Below are 15,983 nucleotides of genomic sequence, written 5' to 3' on the forward strand. Positions count from 1 at the left end.
ACACTGTAGTCAGCCTATATGGTTCAGAGGAAATACTCAAAGCAAGAGTTGCCTAACTAAATACAGATCCAGCCCCTACATGCACGCAGTATTCACTGCTGGGCACCATGTTATATATCATGTCTCTGTCTCCAAGATCAAACCATTAACTCTGAAAATTAGCCACCCTTTTAAAGTATTCAAGTACATTAGAGCTTAAATACCAAAATCTCTAGCATTGTTCTGGGAAGCAGAAGATGTGTGTGTTTTTCATTCTCTCCCCACATATTTTCATTCACAGGGGAATATTTTTTAATTCAAATACATTAAATTTCCCTTTGTTTCTTTAAGTCTTTTTACTTCAGAGACCTATTTTGTGTTCTTTTTCTGCTTCTCTACTCACAATTCAATTTCGATTTAGAGTCAGGTGCATTTAAAGTTTGTTGGTATTAAAGCATTACAGACAGGACTGTCACAACTATCATACCCGTGTGAATTCCTACAATTAAATATTTCAAATTTCAGTTTTACTTTTCATGAGCACAAACTCATAGTATAAATTAACCACCACCAGTCCAATCTGCACAGTAGGTTCTCCCAGAATATAGTGCTTGAAACAAAGCAGGGAAGTATGCAGAAAAGAAAAATTTCATCAGAAAACTTCAAAAAAATTCAAATGAATATTAGCAGATATGTAGAGCTATTCATCCTTACTACCATAGACAGATTAGAGATGCTTTCTTAAATATCTGATTCAGCAGAGACACAGCAAACATTTATACAGTGGAAGATACTACTCAGCGCACACACACAGCAAGCAGCAGTCTCTCAGTACAGTTGTCAGCCTCATTACTGCCTGCTAGAGATATGCATCCATTAGACTGCATCTCAAAATGGGTAATGCGAATATCCCAATTTTACTTAATGAGTAAGGTCTTCTGAAGAACAACCAGAAATTTGAACTTTGTATAAGAATCTGAATTTACAGTTAACCCCGAAGTTCAGGCAGTGCATGTACAGACACATGGACATGCTCAGCCCACATATCCGCTCTCAAACCCCTGCACTTGCATCTTTGTCTCTCTTAGTTTTCTACAGCACAAGCACGCTATATAAGAAAAGTAAATATCTATTTGTCAATTCGGCTACACGAGAAAGCAATCACAGGGTGCTTTGGGATGTTGGGACTAACACAAGGTGGTGCTCTCTTCTTACCAAATAAAAAAGCTTTAAGCCTGGTTCACCCTCGAAAGGAAGAGGTCAGGCTTCCCTGGAACTCTGACCACTTTACAGAGGCAGTGTTTTTAGAAGAACCAGAATTTCAGTATCAGTCATTTTAAATACGCACTGAAGTCCCCTCCCACCCCCCCCCCCCCCCTTTTTTTTTTTAATTTCCCAAAGTTACCTTACTGAATGAACTCGCTCACTGCATTTATCACGCCTCCTGCCATAGCTCTGTCTCTAGATCTCTCATTCCATCACCTAATCTCTCTAGCTGTTTCTTTTCCTCCCTCTCACCAACTGCATGCCATCAGAACCAGGACCTTTGGCTGGAAGGGGATACCCAAGCTCATTTATCTGAGACTGTAGCAGGGTGTGAGTGCATGAAAAACTGTTTCTCAGATTTATATCAAGTGGTAACTGAGGATTCCGCAGTGCACTCAGCTTCCATCCGCAAGAATCTAAAAGTTAGGTTCAACTGCAAGCTTGGTCCCCTATTCAAGACCTAACTGGTTCATTTCATAGTAGTATTACTGGCAGTTGTGTGTCAGAGCTACAGTTTTTGCTATTTCTTTATCTTACAAAATCATTGGTAGGCCTTCATTGCCAGAATTTCTAAATCAGCCCCAAAAATAACACTCATAATACTGTCCATGATAAGCAGTGCATGTATAGCACTTCCAGCTGAAAAGGGGAAGAAAAGGCAATAAAAACTTGCTTACCAAAAAAGTTTTTCTTTTAGATAAAGAGAAATATCCACAGCCATTTCAACCACATATTTCTGCTGCATTTTTAATTTTCTAAGGTTACATATTTACACAACCAACACAGCAACACCAGCAACATCTCAGTGACAGTGATCAGCCACTGAGAACACCCCGGTGTATCTTGCATTTTAAGTGCAGCTCAGACATACAGATACTTAAACACTGCCTTGTTGGAGCAGTCACAGTCCTTCAGCTCATTACATGCAAAATCATGGGTGAAAAAACCCGTCCCCAGTCTCTTAAAGGTTGATGTGACCTTCATGTGAATACTGGCTACACGTAGATACCCTCTCAGCAATGCATACTATAGACTGAAGAGGCACACCTTGTTGCCTACAAGAAGGTCAGTGCATCTCATCTCTCATGCAGATACCAGTGGTGGAAATTTCCTACTGAAAACTGGATTCTCACCCTTTACAAAAGCGTATGCTACCAAGAAGCTGACTGCTTTTTCAATCACCTGTGTAAATTCCATGACAAATTAGAGAGTGGAAATCTCAAAGCACAAACTGAGCAAGATGAGTATTTCTCATTTCTCCTTTAAAATTGAATTGCATCACAAGAATTGTAAGCATATGATAAATTAGTTAACTTTTACAGACCTGTGCTACATAAACATCTCTTTAATCAGATTACTCTGGTGCCACAGGATTGTGCCATGTTTTATTTCCTCAAAGAACACGCTGTTCGGTTACTATAGCATTTCTATATCTGGATTAATTAGAAACGGAAATGTAGATACAATTAAGTTTGAAATTAAACACACTTTGTAGCAGTGAAGATAATCACTGCTTTAGAATGATCTGGCTGCTTCAACCTGTGAAGTATCAAGCTATTCTCTCAATTAATTGGAACAGTACTGTGTGTTCTTGGAGCCAGCTAACCATGGGGCGTTGTACAGAATATCTATGGACATATCAGTTTTCTGACCTGTACTATTTGATGATAATAATAATTAATGTTCTTACACAATTACTGATGTCAAGCATAGTACTTACACTTTTAAATGACTTTGGTTGATTGCATCTCTTATTCTAGCTGCTGTTGGTTCACACTTCCTGCTCTATTCAGCAGCACTTCCTGAAGCAGAAAACTGAAGTGTCACTGGATCCAGCAAAGCATGTGAACCAGAGCAGAAATGATCAGTTGTAATTTCCATAAAGAGGGGTCTGCACAAACAGGAAGTTTGACAGGGAAAAGATGTTACCCCCCCTAACCCTGTCCCTTATTGAAAGAGAAGAGTTCACGTGTGTAAAAAAAAAATCAGGAAGGTGCAAGATCATAGCGAGAAGGGTAGTATTAAGGTAACCCTGTGCTTGCTAATAGCAATTTATTTCTCAGAAAGACAGCAGAGTAAGCTTTACACCTCATTCTAGCAAGGAAATGCAACAAGGTGATGTTCTTGGGGTTACAGCTCTAGAAGCCCTGTTAGCTACAGGCCATTGGGAAATACAGAAAAAGAGCCAAGAACAGTTCTTCCTACACAGAACCTGGAGGTCATCTTGGTTCAGTAGATTAAGAATAGAAATCTCTAAATGTGCATTATTTTATTGGAAGAGCTGAACAGGGGAGGAAAAAGGGGAGAATGAAAAATATTACACACAATTTAAATAAACTCTCCATCTGGAGTTTTTATCCAGAATTTTAGGTAGCTCAGACTTTCAAATCTGATTTTCACACGTTAAAGCATCCACTGTACATGTGAATAAAATAAACAAATAATAAAGACAATGGAAAATTATCCAAACAGCATAATTAGAACGCTACGATCTTCTTATTGCCAAGCCCTTGGCTTTAACTGCTGGACCACATGGTTCACATCCTAATTAATGGAGAAATGCAATGTTATAAAAATTTCCAAATCATCTTTTCTTTTTTTTTCAAACCCGCGATGGAGATTTCCAGTATCAAGCAATTATAAGTGTCTTAATCCACCTCCTACAAAGCTTACCAAGCAGCACGAACCTTTTGCAAGTCTTGCTTTTTGGCTTCATTGCTTTTATTTTCATTTTTTCTTAACTTTCATTAATAAGTTTTACATATTTTGCAATCTTTGTCGCAAACAAGCTTCACTGAGAACAAGAAAAGACTGTTCTTCTATGAAACTACAGCATAAGCAAAGCAGACACTCTTTTACAAGCCTAAGACAGCCACACATCAGTGCTTCTGGGTACATAAACCATCTTGGGAACCCACACAATGAAGAATCCCATGCCACATTCCCCAAGAGATGTTCAGCTTTTATTTATAAACATAATTACAGTAATAATATTGATAGGCAAAGAGAATTAAAGTATCCTCTTGGGAGTTGGATTTGATGATCCTTGCAGGTCCCCTTCTAACTGAAGGTGTTCTGTGTTCCTGTCACCATGGAATTATTTGCACAAATACCATGATCCAAGACCACCAGCTTCTGTATCCTTTTTGCCATTAAATAGTAACCTACTTGCAAGTGCTTGTAGAACATGGGATAGGAACAAAATTGAACAAGCTCCTTGAAGTATGGAGGTAAAAAGGTTTCATAAAATCATAGAACAGTTTCCTTTTCAATTCTGACATCCTTTTGCAAGCCCCTGGCTTACCCTCAGATATTTCCAGTATGTTGGAGTACTTTTATATTTGACCATTAATCCACATTTTTGTAAAGTTTGAATGGTGATTAGGCAATCTGGATTTCTTTAACCATCAAAATCTTTTAAAAGAAAATGAGCATTAAAATGGTTTTACTTTTGCCCACTCTAAACAACCATAGGTTTTCATAAGAGCTATACGTTTTGCTTATATAGAGCTTCTCAATTATTAAGAAAAATATACAAAGGCATATTACTATCACATGATGAGTTCTAGGATAAACTCATTGCATGTTACTGTGGGTCTCAGACTGACATACAAGTTCCTGAAACACGTTCTGTGTGGTGACAGGGCCAGCTTGCAGTAATCTGCACATGCTTCACCATCAGTGCTTCTCCTTTGAAGCTTGAAAAGCTTGCAGTCCTAGATAATTGAGGAAAATCACATTTCCTAGTACAAAAAAACTCCACAAATATCCCAAATGGAAAATTCAGCAAGTCGAACGAGTTCAAAATCATAACTCCAAGACTCCTTTCACATTATCATGGCCTTTTGCTTTCCAATGGCTAAATCACGGCATAATAAACATCACTGAAATACTGACTGACACCAGTTAGGAGCGCTCTTTTAGAAATCCCATACTTCCTCTTCCAAGGTCACCAATGAACTACAGTAGGAACTATTTCAAAGTGTCTACTTTGGGCACAAAAATCTCTGTAAAACAGCTATTCTCAGACAACAGTTCAAAAAAATTCTTCAACCCAAATTTTTTTTTTAACCTGCAGCTCCATTGAAAGTTAAAAAAAATCATCCCAATGAAAATGGAACAGCCTGCTCTGCTACCATTCCACTATCTAACCTTACCATTACTACTACCATGATATCTGAAGTATATCCCTAAGATGCTCTGAAGACATGGAATCTGACTCTACATTTTGCTACTCAGTTATCAGCCTGGCTCACGATAAAAATCAAGAGAAGTGTTACATAACTCTTAACATACAATTCTCACGATCAGAGGACAGCAGACACAAATAGATCCCCTCACACAGGGCTGAGAAATGAAGGAACATTTCAGATCTAAAGCACAGCAGGCACTATTTTCCTGCTGACCTTTTCTTTGCAGCAAAGTGACGGCCCTGGTGAATAAATGACCAATCTTGGTCTTTTTTCGTTAAACTGAATTTTGCCGTTCAGGGGCTCCAGCCCTGTCCCTCTCTCCCTGGGAAGGCCCATCCCTGCTGTGAGTGGCTCTCTGGGTCAGCAGCAGGAGGTAGTGCTGATGGCGGTTGCCTGAAGAGAGAATACAGCAACCTATTACTGCTTCACACAGGAACAGCAGCCACCACCAATTGTGTGAAGAAAGAGAAGGAACACTTGTTTTGCCCTTAGCAATCTCCCCTATTTCATCCCTACCTATAAGAGGTATTCACACAGCCCCTACTGAGGCTTTGCAATCTCCACTGCCTTTACAAGACTTCTGCATTACAGAAAAGCATATCATATCTTTGTGCCCATCAGAAATTGGAGTATAGAAAAATTGCGTTGCTTGAGATAACAAAAAGTTTGAGACACAAAAGTAACTCCACATTTGCAGAAAACATAAGGAAGCTTACTGTTTATCCAAACTCCCCAGAAAATTGCCAGTAACAAAGTCAATAAGTCTGCGAAACACCGTTTCTAAAACCATCTTCTAATCCAGATGCTATAGTTGTAGAACATCATTTGTGCCTTTTGTCTTAAAATAGCTCTGAATTTCTTCATCTTCAAATACTTTCACAAAAAAAAAATCAGCCAGCCATCTTGCAGTAAGACAGGGAGAAAAGGCTGGATTTATCTTACTCTACAGAATCTCTGGACAAACTCTTCTACAACCCCAGCTTGATCAGTGCTGGTGAAATAGTGGTTAGTAGAGCACTCTCTGCAGTGAAAGTATCTCAAGGTGGAGTAGGGAAGAGAGAATAAAGTATTAAGTTCCAATGATTTCCTTACAGAAAACCTGCCTGAAACAGAGCCCAGGGAGATAAGCAGATTCCAAGAACTGTGGTTTCATGTAATTTTCATGTGGAAACAGACAAACTTCATTCCTTACCCATTCCTTCTCTTTTGTGTTGTCTATTAATTCACTGGGATAATTTAAACAATGTGTACAGCTTACTAAAGGAATTGTCAGGCACGATCACCAGCACTTCTGAATAATCAGTGTGGATAAGTTATTTTGCTGTGAAAGCTGGATTTAAGAGGTTTTTCTCTGCTTTACCACTACTTCAAATATATGGCAGTAAATATTGACGTTATTGGATCTGTGTTAGTGTCAGAGTACATTCCCAATAAACAAAGCTCCATGAAACTGATATTACTGAATATATGCTAAAGGTGGAGATCATGCAAGATTTTCTTTAATTTCATTTTATATAACTACTTGAGTATCACTTGGGGGGGGGGGGGGGTGTCATTGGTAGGTATCATCTTTTACTTTGGCAGGATATATAGCATAAGTTTAGACATTTGTCCTGAATGAAGAGAAATAAAGCATTTATAGGCTTTGTTACTGCTTCCTGGTACAATCTTTGGAGAGAATAATTATGCAAAGTGTGGAATTTATTATATATTCTAAAGTTATATTTAGTACACAAAAAGCTATATCACTTGTTCAACTACTATATGTACTGTAATTACAGTCTAATTTCATGCTTTTGGTCATGCAGTTAGCATAAGTAGTTGTAATTACATATTTAAGGCACGTAATCATGTAATAATTAAGATACAATTCAATTATATAATTAAGGTATGCAAATATGTAGGACCATCCTGTGACATTGATTTTAAGTAGACTACTCCATTAATTCTGAGAAGAGTTCTGCTTAACAGCGCATTACACAATAGAGCTTACAAACTAGCATTGCACAGACAAGAAAAACACAGACCTCATTTTCACGGCCCTATGGATATTTGCCTGAAACATGACGTAAAATAGAACTACCAGATTCTAATAATATTTACAATAATATTCGTGTCCTGACCCAAGTGAAACATTCAACACAAGCAAGAGAAGGTGCATTCTACTCCCAGTGGACCAAAATATTAGCAGGCTTGTTTGCTTGGGTTTGGTAGAGGAAAAACAATCTCCACAAATATGCTACTACTTCCTAATGACCTGTCGTGTTCCCAGACCCACATGTTAAACAAGCAAGCCAAACAGCTACTCGTCTCTTTGCATGTTGCAATGTTAAATATGGTTTTCATCATTTATTTCAGCATACTAGGAAACAAAAAGAAATTTTTCATAATCAGAAGAAAACAAAGGAACACAGAGAACACTCATTTTCCTTGTGATTCCTGACTTAAAAGTTTACATAAAATTTAAAAAAAATCAATATTATTGACCTCAGTTTCACAGCAATACAATTATGTTAATGCTTTAAGTTGTTGGGTTTTCTCCTCCCTTCTCACAATTAAAAAAAACAACAACAAAAAGATACCCAAAACCTGAAGACCTTTGGGCAGAATACCACAAGAAATTTTCATGGCTCCTTCAAGGAGAGTAAGAGGTAGCAGAAGCATTACATTTTATTGGATATAACTTTGTGATTAGAGATAGGGCTGTGCTGAGAAAGTTATTCCTGATGAGAGACTGAAGCAGATACGTTACAGTGAAGCCTGACTGGAACTCAGCAGTCCCCAAACAGTGAATAATTGCTGGCAACTCACTACTATTCCTCAGAGATTTACTAGAAACAGGCAGAAAAGCAAAAAAGATCCTAAATTATTTTTATACAAGTTCCATTGTACATTTGTACACTCTAAAAAAAACAAGCAATACCTTGAATATCATCTGACTTAAACTTAGATCAAAGTCAATAGACCTCCACCTGGTATTTGTGATGGCAAAAGCAGATATTCAGTAACATCAGATGTCAGAATAGTTTGAAAGATCCTACTTAGAATATTTGTAGGATGTGAGGTAAAGACTTTTTCCCACTCCCACTATTAATATCTGTTATTATTCTTTATATTATTTACATGATAGAGGAATACACTCATAGCTTGGAAGTGGTTTAAGTATGAAAAATGCTTCACTGCCTACTTTGAAATTAAACAAATAACCACAGTAGCATGCCAACCTTCAGTAAGAGAAATTGAATTCTGCCAGGAAGAAATACCCAGGGCAATGCTCTTTACATTGCTAGGTACTGCAGGTCAGGAATAGATTTCTATTATGCCTAAAGTACATTCCTCATTGCCAGGGGAAAAAAACAAAAAGAAACATTTGAAGCAGAAGGCTCAGAACTACAGTCCATACCAGCACCAATTAGCACAACATGACTCTGATCTTTGGTGGCATTTCTACTGCATACTTCGCCATTCCGCAACTAACAAATACCATTTATAAACAGGCAAGTGACATCTCTTGCAGGTGATCTCAGCTCAAAATATTCTTTTCTCTCCTTGCTGAAGAATAGCATAGCTAGGCTTGAGGAGGAATTCATGTCTCTCTTTGAAGGGCTACCACTAGCATTTCTCTACTGAAGTATTTCAAAGGGAAACAACTGCTTCCCTCCAAGGCCCTGCAGCTCTCAAGGGAAGGCAACTCTGAAGTGCTATAAATCAGAAGCATAGCATCTTCTGTCTGAAAATGAAGTCAGAATGAGTGGTCTTGAGGGATTCCACAAGAATATTATGACACACTCCTATTTCTCCAACTTTTCCACCTTATCTTCATGTAGCACAACCAACATGTGGTTTTCCAATAATTTCAGAGGATTTTGCCATGTAATACTGGCAGTTGGGAGCTATTGCTGTAGGAATTTCCTCCACAAAACACAGAAGGAAGCTGACAGTTGGATGTATTTATTCATCTTTATTTACTGCAAACAAATACATGCTTTAAACAGTTTAGTTTCTAAATTCAGTTTTATCTTTTTTTGCCAAGATAAAAGATATCATTATGGATTAGTTCACATAGGAGGGTAATAAATATCACTTGGGCAAATACATGAATGGGCATAGCCCAGGTCATATTAGTTTTCCATCCATCCTTTCCTTGACATCCAGAATTAGCTCATACGTGTACTGAGAATCTTTCATTTCAATTGAATTCCTGTTTGTATTCATCTGTTTTTAGTGCACTGATTGAAAGAATGAAACAAATACCTCTTCTTTTAGTATCTTTTTTTTTTTGGGGGGGGGGGGGGGGGAGAGGGTTAGGGTTAGGGTCAGCTACGTTAAAAATATTCACCAATATGTGGTGAAAGGACGACATGCTTGTATATGCTTTAACATTTGGCACCAATCTCAAGATGCATTCACTTAAGGTGTCATCTCTCAATTCAAGTGGAAACAAAGAAATCAAGTAGCACAATAGCATTTAACAGCTGATAATGGTGTTTCTGTCCCATTTGCTCTAGTTACACAGATTAAACAGGCTCTGTGTTACAAACATTAATTACCTGTTCTATACCCTAGCGTAAACTTTTATTCAGAATTTTAAGGCTAAGGTCCAAATTCTCTTCATAAGAGAAGTAATACAGTAACCTTCCTTTCACACTGAAAAACTTTTAACTTCAGTTTGTGAAGACATTTAAATTTCACTACTAGTACACTGAAAAACAAGTAAATTATTTCTGAGAAATTTCAAGTGAAATATCCAACTCTTAGCAGGGCATTTGCTAAATGTGTTTAATTCTATCCAAAGTCATTCCATAGCACATTTGTTGCTTTTCACATAGACTAGTAGATATTTTTGATTGAATTAAATTATTCAAGGGCAGAATCCATCATTATAATAATTTAATTTTTTTTTTTTTTATTTCAGAAAATTTACCTTCTCGCAATGTGTGGTCCCAGGGAGAATTGTTAACATTAATCAGCCTATATACTCAGTGACATTCATCTCTCCAGCTTTTGAGAGAGGCTTAAAATTAATGCAGATAATGAACTGCTTCTGACTACCTGTCTGTGATAAACATTTATGTCTCCAGGCCACTTAACCTCTTCTCTCTGAAAGTGATTTTGGCAGAATTAAAACAGGCCTGCAGACTGGCTTTCCAAACATGCAAATTCCCACTACACTTACAGAGATCTGATGAACCTAAAACTACTCAAAACAAAACTATACAAACAGTTCTTTCAAGTGAAGGAACACTTTGGAACTTTTTTTTTTTTTACTTAACAGAGGACTTATGATAGAGGGCTGTGAATAATTACAGTTAAACAGCAGGAATAATGCTACATAAAACAGTTCTGTAAGTCTTCTTGCAAAAATGTACACATTCACTAAGAGTGCTAAGTGCAAAAGCAAATAATGAAGAACCTTGTTAACTGGTAATTTAGCTTTAAAATAAATCGATGATTTAGTTCAAAGTCTTCTTGTTTATACAGGCAATTTGGAAACTAGCTCTCTGGTCTTTGAGAAGAGTGCAGGCTAAAAGCAGCTTACACAAAGAGGTCCATGAAAGTAAGGGACAGAGGGCAGGACCTGATGTGCTCTACAACAGTGAATTACAGTCTGCCTCTATTTCTTAGAAAGAAATTGTCTTTCAAACTGGATATTGTGATATGCTAAGTATTCCATCTGTCAGCACTGCAACTTGAAGGTAAAAAAAATCATATGCAAACACTTAAGCAATTATATAATGACATTACTAGACTAGCAACTACAACTCAAACTATGAGAACAATATAAACAAGAAAATAAAAGGTAAAGTTTCATAGCAAATTCAGCCCATCAATAACTCCAGTGTGAAAACAACAAGACAATAGACAATATTGAGACCTGTAACTATGCACACTGCAATTATGGAAATTGTGCTTTCTAGCAATTCTGATAAAGGCAGATAAGCTCAAGAACCCTCCCAGAAGGCTGAGGATAGCTATTTATTTTTGAAATCTAATATGCAAGTCTTACACCTCATTGTTTTTTTTTTTGTGTAGTTCCAGCTATTACATGCTGAAGCCATTTCACATTGTGAGTGATCAGAATAAGAGAAATAAAGATAAAGAGTCAAAGAATGCAAGCCACTCACCAGCTAACTCTGGGAAATTTCATATTTTTCAGCCTTTCTACCAAAGTGTTAAAATTGCTGTGAGGTTTCTGTCACAACGCCAATAATTCAGGTACAATTTGTATTCGGAATTTTTAGACATCTTCATTAAAAGAACACCCCACCACATCAAGTAATGGGAGGAAAATGAAATAGGAATGATCAAAAAATCATTTCCTCCTATGAGAGCGAGGAACACTTCAATGTCACCCCTCTCCTTCCTCCTATTTGTTCTTTCAGGAAATGAAGGCACCTTGGAGAATTTACGCTTTCTACAACAACACTTGATTTTGCTGTGGGAATGAGCTCTTTTCCCATCATAAACATAAAACAGACATTAGAATTGGCAACTGTTGATGATTTTATTTGTACCTTGGCAATTCACTATCATTACGAGTATGCTCAAGCAGATAACATCGTATAACATTGCCACAAGTTGGTGTACCACTTACATTATATATATTATAGAGACCAAATTTGGTCTCTATTCTGAGCTCCTCAGCATTTCTTAGCCACTATGGTTATAACACACTACACACTTCTAAACACTGATTGACATAATTGAGAAAGGAAGGAAATACTCGAGATAAGTTTTACAAATCATACTGGTATATAAGCAAAGGTCACAGCCATATTCTCTGGAATCTTAAGTTCTTCCAAAGTTTACTTTCTTCCTTTTGTCCTCAACTTCACTATTAAGTTTAAAGATGCATGATTCTCCCCCTGCTTTTTACCCTTTGTAGCCTTTAACAAGTACAAAGGGACTCCATTTCCTCATACAATCAGCATTAAAAGGTGAAACAGCATTTCAGTTTTTCCTATCATCATCATATTCAATCATGTGCAGAAAAACATTCTCAAGCTCTTAACTTCACCAGACTTGTATTTCTTCTGCAACAAAAGAGCAATGATGCTGGAAGATTGTACTAAAAAAAATCCACCTAAACACCTTTCTGAAAGCCCTCTTGCATAGGATATAACCTTAGGAATACAGGTATTCCATCCAGTAAGACTGAAAACACAGTATTCCTTTCTAAACAGCCTGCTTCCTTCTACCAAACTGCCAATGACATATGTACGTCTTACAAGTGCATTATTTACCCCAAACATTTTCCATCACTCTGATCCACAGGTGTTGGAAAATACTTGCCACCATGAAAAGATGTCTCCTCTAGTCACTAACCTCTTATCATTAGTAGAAAGTACTATCAAATTCCAATCAATCTGCTCAGGCAACGTAGCCCCTGAGGCTCTCTGTGATATCATACTTATATACAGAGGTAAGTTAAGAGCTTGGAGTTCTTTAAAGTCTCACTTGGAACAATACTTAACTAAGGCAACTATACAGAAGAAACACAGCTATTCACCACTTGCAATGGTTTATCACAAGAAGAATTAGAGTAATGGGGCTCTCTGCCTGGACTGTTTAAAGAATTGTAAAATATTGCCTCATTTTTCCAGTAGAATACCTAAGAGCTATTTATATTATGCAATTAATACTCAAAAACACACTGTTTTAATCCAAGAATATACATGCTCAGAGGGTGAACATTTGATTCTCCAATTACATTTAACAGGATAACTCTGTATTTAATTTTGGCTAATATAAACTTACACAGCCACAAAATGTAGTGGAATATTAGTGGGAAGGTTCAACCCCCTACTGCCAGCCTACCAGCACCCACCTTTGTCATCGTGAACCAACATAATAAAATAGGAGGCATTACATATAGAACAGCCCTCTTACATTCCTCCAGACCACAAATCTTTCTAATTTTCCTGTAGACACTTCTCTGTTCTTGACACCTTTTGAAAACACCCAGAAACACATGCATCATACTATCTGTTAGCTACTCTAATCCCACCTCTTGGAAATAACTTTGTATTTGCTTCAGAGAAAAGTAATGCCACACAGTCACAGTAACAGATCTATCAGAGTACCTTTAAGGACTTCTACAATACACAGGAGACTTCACTGCTTACCATGTCATTTCACAATTCACTCTGCTTCTAACCTCTGAAATACTTCACATACACAGTCAATCCCGTACAAATTTCTACCTGACTTCCCTAATTATGACTATAATGGGAGAAAATGCAGATTAATCAGTCTTGTATCTGATTATATACAATCATTATCTATGCCTTGGTGTATTAGTATTTTTCTCAAGTAAAAATCAGTTGAAATTATGCAACTCTATGATTGACAACAATTTTTGTTTTTTTAAGTCATGCCTGAGCTACACATTGTGAGGGAAAGTTTCCTTGCTCTATTTGGTAATGAAGCATCTAAATCTGATTGCCAGAAGCTGGCAGTCACCATACACTAGCCATATATATATATTTTTAACAAAGCTGCCTCTGACTGGGACAAGGAGAGGAATCGTGCTAATGCAAGAGAGATGATTTTATATGGTTGTTTTGATGAATTTATAACTTCATAACACCATACAATTAGTCACATTTACAAAGACAACTTATTCCTAATATTGAACCACCCTCTTGTCATTTGGAAATGTAAATTACACATATGGAATTGGTTATTTTATTTTTTAGTCAAATATTACTCAAAAGAGAGCACATTTGAAGATTAATGAGCTGATCCCAGTGATTAGTATAACTTTAAGACGAAGACACTGAAAGATGCATACGCATCTCCTTGGCAGTTATAGTGGAGGGTGTGTGGATGAATCACAATACTGATAGATATCCTTTTTTCAGAATACAGATCTTCTGCCAAGTCATGTTTTTTTCTATCTAATCCAATAAGGAAAACACAATGCGATCTACCTTACTACTTTTCCTACATCAAGTATCCATTTGCAAGATGCTTGTAGCTGTGTACGCAGCAAAGCTCAGGAGGAACAGTTAAGTGCTATGTAGTACTACCAGGAAAAAGGGAAGTGTAGAGTTTACCAAATATGTGTTCTTATTCATCCAAGAGGGTCCTGTTTACAGTATCATATTATGAAAGCACAACACTTAATAGCATTAAATGGAACAATTTCACCCTAATGGAAAAACACAGCAACAGCATGAGATAGGGAACATTTATCACAGCAAATGCAATTTTCTCCAAGCTCTGATTATATCTCATTTTTTTTTTTTTAAACACAAAGGTATCAAAAATTAATTGTCACCCAGTCAGTTACACAAGTGTTACTGTATGCGATGAAGTCAGCCCTGGGCCTTAAGGAAGTCAAGAGAATAAAAACAATAACCTAATTACTTAACATTAATTATAAGAGTGCCATAAGATGTAGGACATACTTTTAGCAAGAGCAGACTTGTCTGACATGACAAACCAAGCCCCAGATTCCTCTTTACTTTATAAATCGCTTTGTAGAAGACTATGGGTACATCATGCAACAGAGGGAAAAAAAAATCTAATATGTGCAGACATGTAATCTCACAATGGTCCTCAAGACCAGAACAGGGCTTTCACACAAAGGCAAAAGTCCCATAAATTTACCATCTGTTGCCTGGTATCCTAGAGGACAAAGATGACTTCACAACCCAAAGCAAAAATAGATAAAAGACAAGTGTGAGCACCATTCAGCTTCAGTAACAGTCAGAGGCTAAGAATAACAGAGAACATTGCAACTCTCAACAGCAATAAAATCTGACCAGCATCCCAATATCTGACTTTAAAAACTCTGACAATGAGTAGAGCCCAGGGCTGCTCCCATTGAAGTTAGTGAGATTCATGTAAATAATTCAACTGGAAAAAACAGCTCTTACTGCTATTAATTTATACAATCAGTGAAAATAAGGAAAGGGTAGATAACACCAGACTTTTCTATCACCTTACAAAAACTCTTCTAGAACAATTGTTAGACTAATATTCAGTTTCAGGAAGATGAAAAATAGCAGAAATAGTTAATTGTCAATGTCATAAAGTTACAGAAATACAAATTTGTCTGAAACAACAATCATAATCACTACAAAGAAAAAGGTTTATTTTACTCATGAGCTTCTCTGCCCAGTATTTTCAAAACTCTACAGATTGGGCCCAGTCTGAAAATATTAGCAATATTTTATTTTGCCAAAAGCTTGTGATGGAACAAATCCAGCTGAAGCCTTGAAAACCAAAACAAATCCTAGTACAGCTTTCCCAGTCACCTGGATCTTGCTTTTTCGTGTGAGGCACAGCTCAGCACCCAGCAGCCCATCAGAGATGGGTCAAGCTCCAGCCAGGAGCACCTGTGCAAGGCTGTGGAGCACTGGGTGTCTGACATGCTCCATCCCTAAGCCTTCACACCAGCAAATTAAATAAAGATGCTATTTTGCTTCTTTTCAGAACTGATTGGCATTTTAATTAGCCCACGGTTGGAAGCGTTAATCACGCTACAAAGTGAGGCAATAATTCACAGCTAGTAAAACTTCCTGCTTTTTATTTTAT

General features: G+C 37.1%; 1 long non-coding RNA gene and 1 other non-coding gene across 2 annotated transcripts in view; both read right to left on the reverse strand.

Annotated features, from left to right (window-relative positions):
* Nucleotides 1-15,983, reverse strand: part of LOC121111543 — a 151,395-nt gene that overhangs the window by 98,943 nt on the left and 36,469 nt on the right. The window lies entirely within an intron of this gene.
* On the reverse strand, nt 2,999-3,108 carry MIR6611 (microRNA 6611). Its single transcript, NR_105479.1, has one exon. It is a non-coding gene; the product is annotated as a microRNA 6611 (primary transcript).

The sequence above is a fragment of the Gallus gallus genome, chromosome 9 (assembly GCF_016699485.2).
Source record: "Gallus gallus isolate bGalGal1 chromosome 9, bGalGal1.mat.broiler.GRCg7b, whole genome shotgun sequence".
Classification (NCBI taxonomy): Eukaryota; Metazoa; Chordata; class Aves; order Galliformes; family Phasianidae; genus Gallus; species Gallus gallus.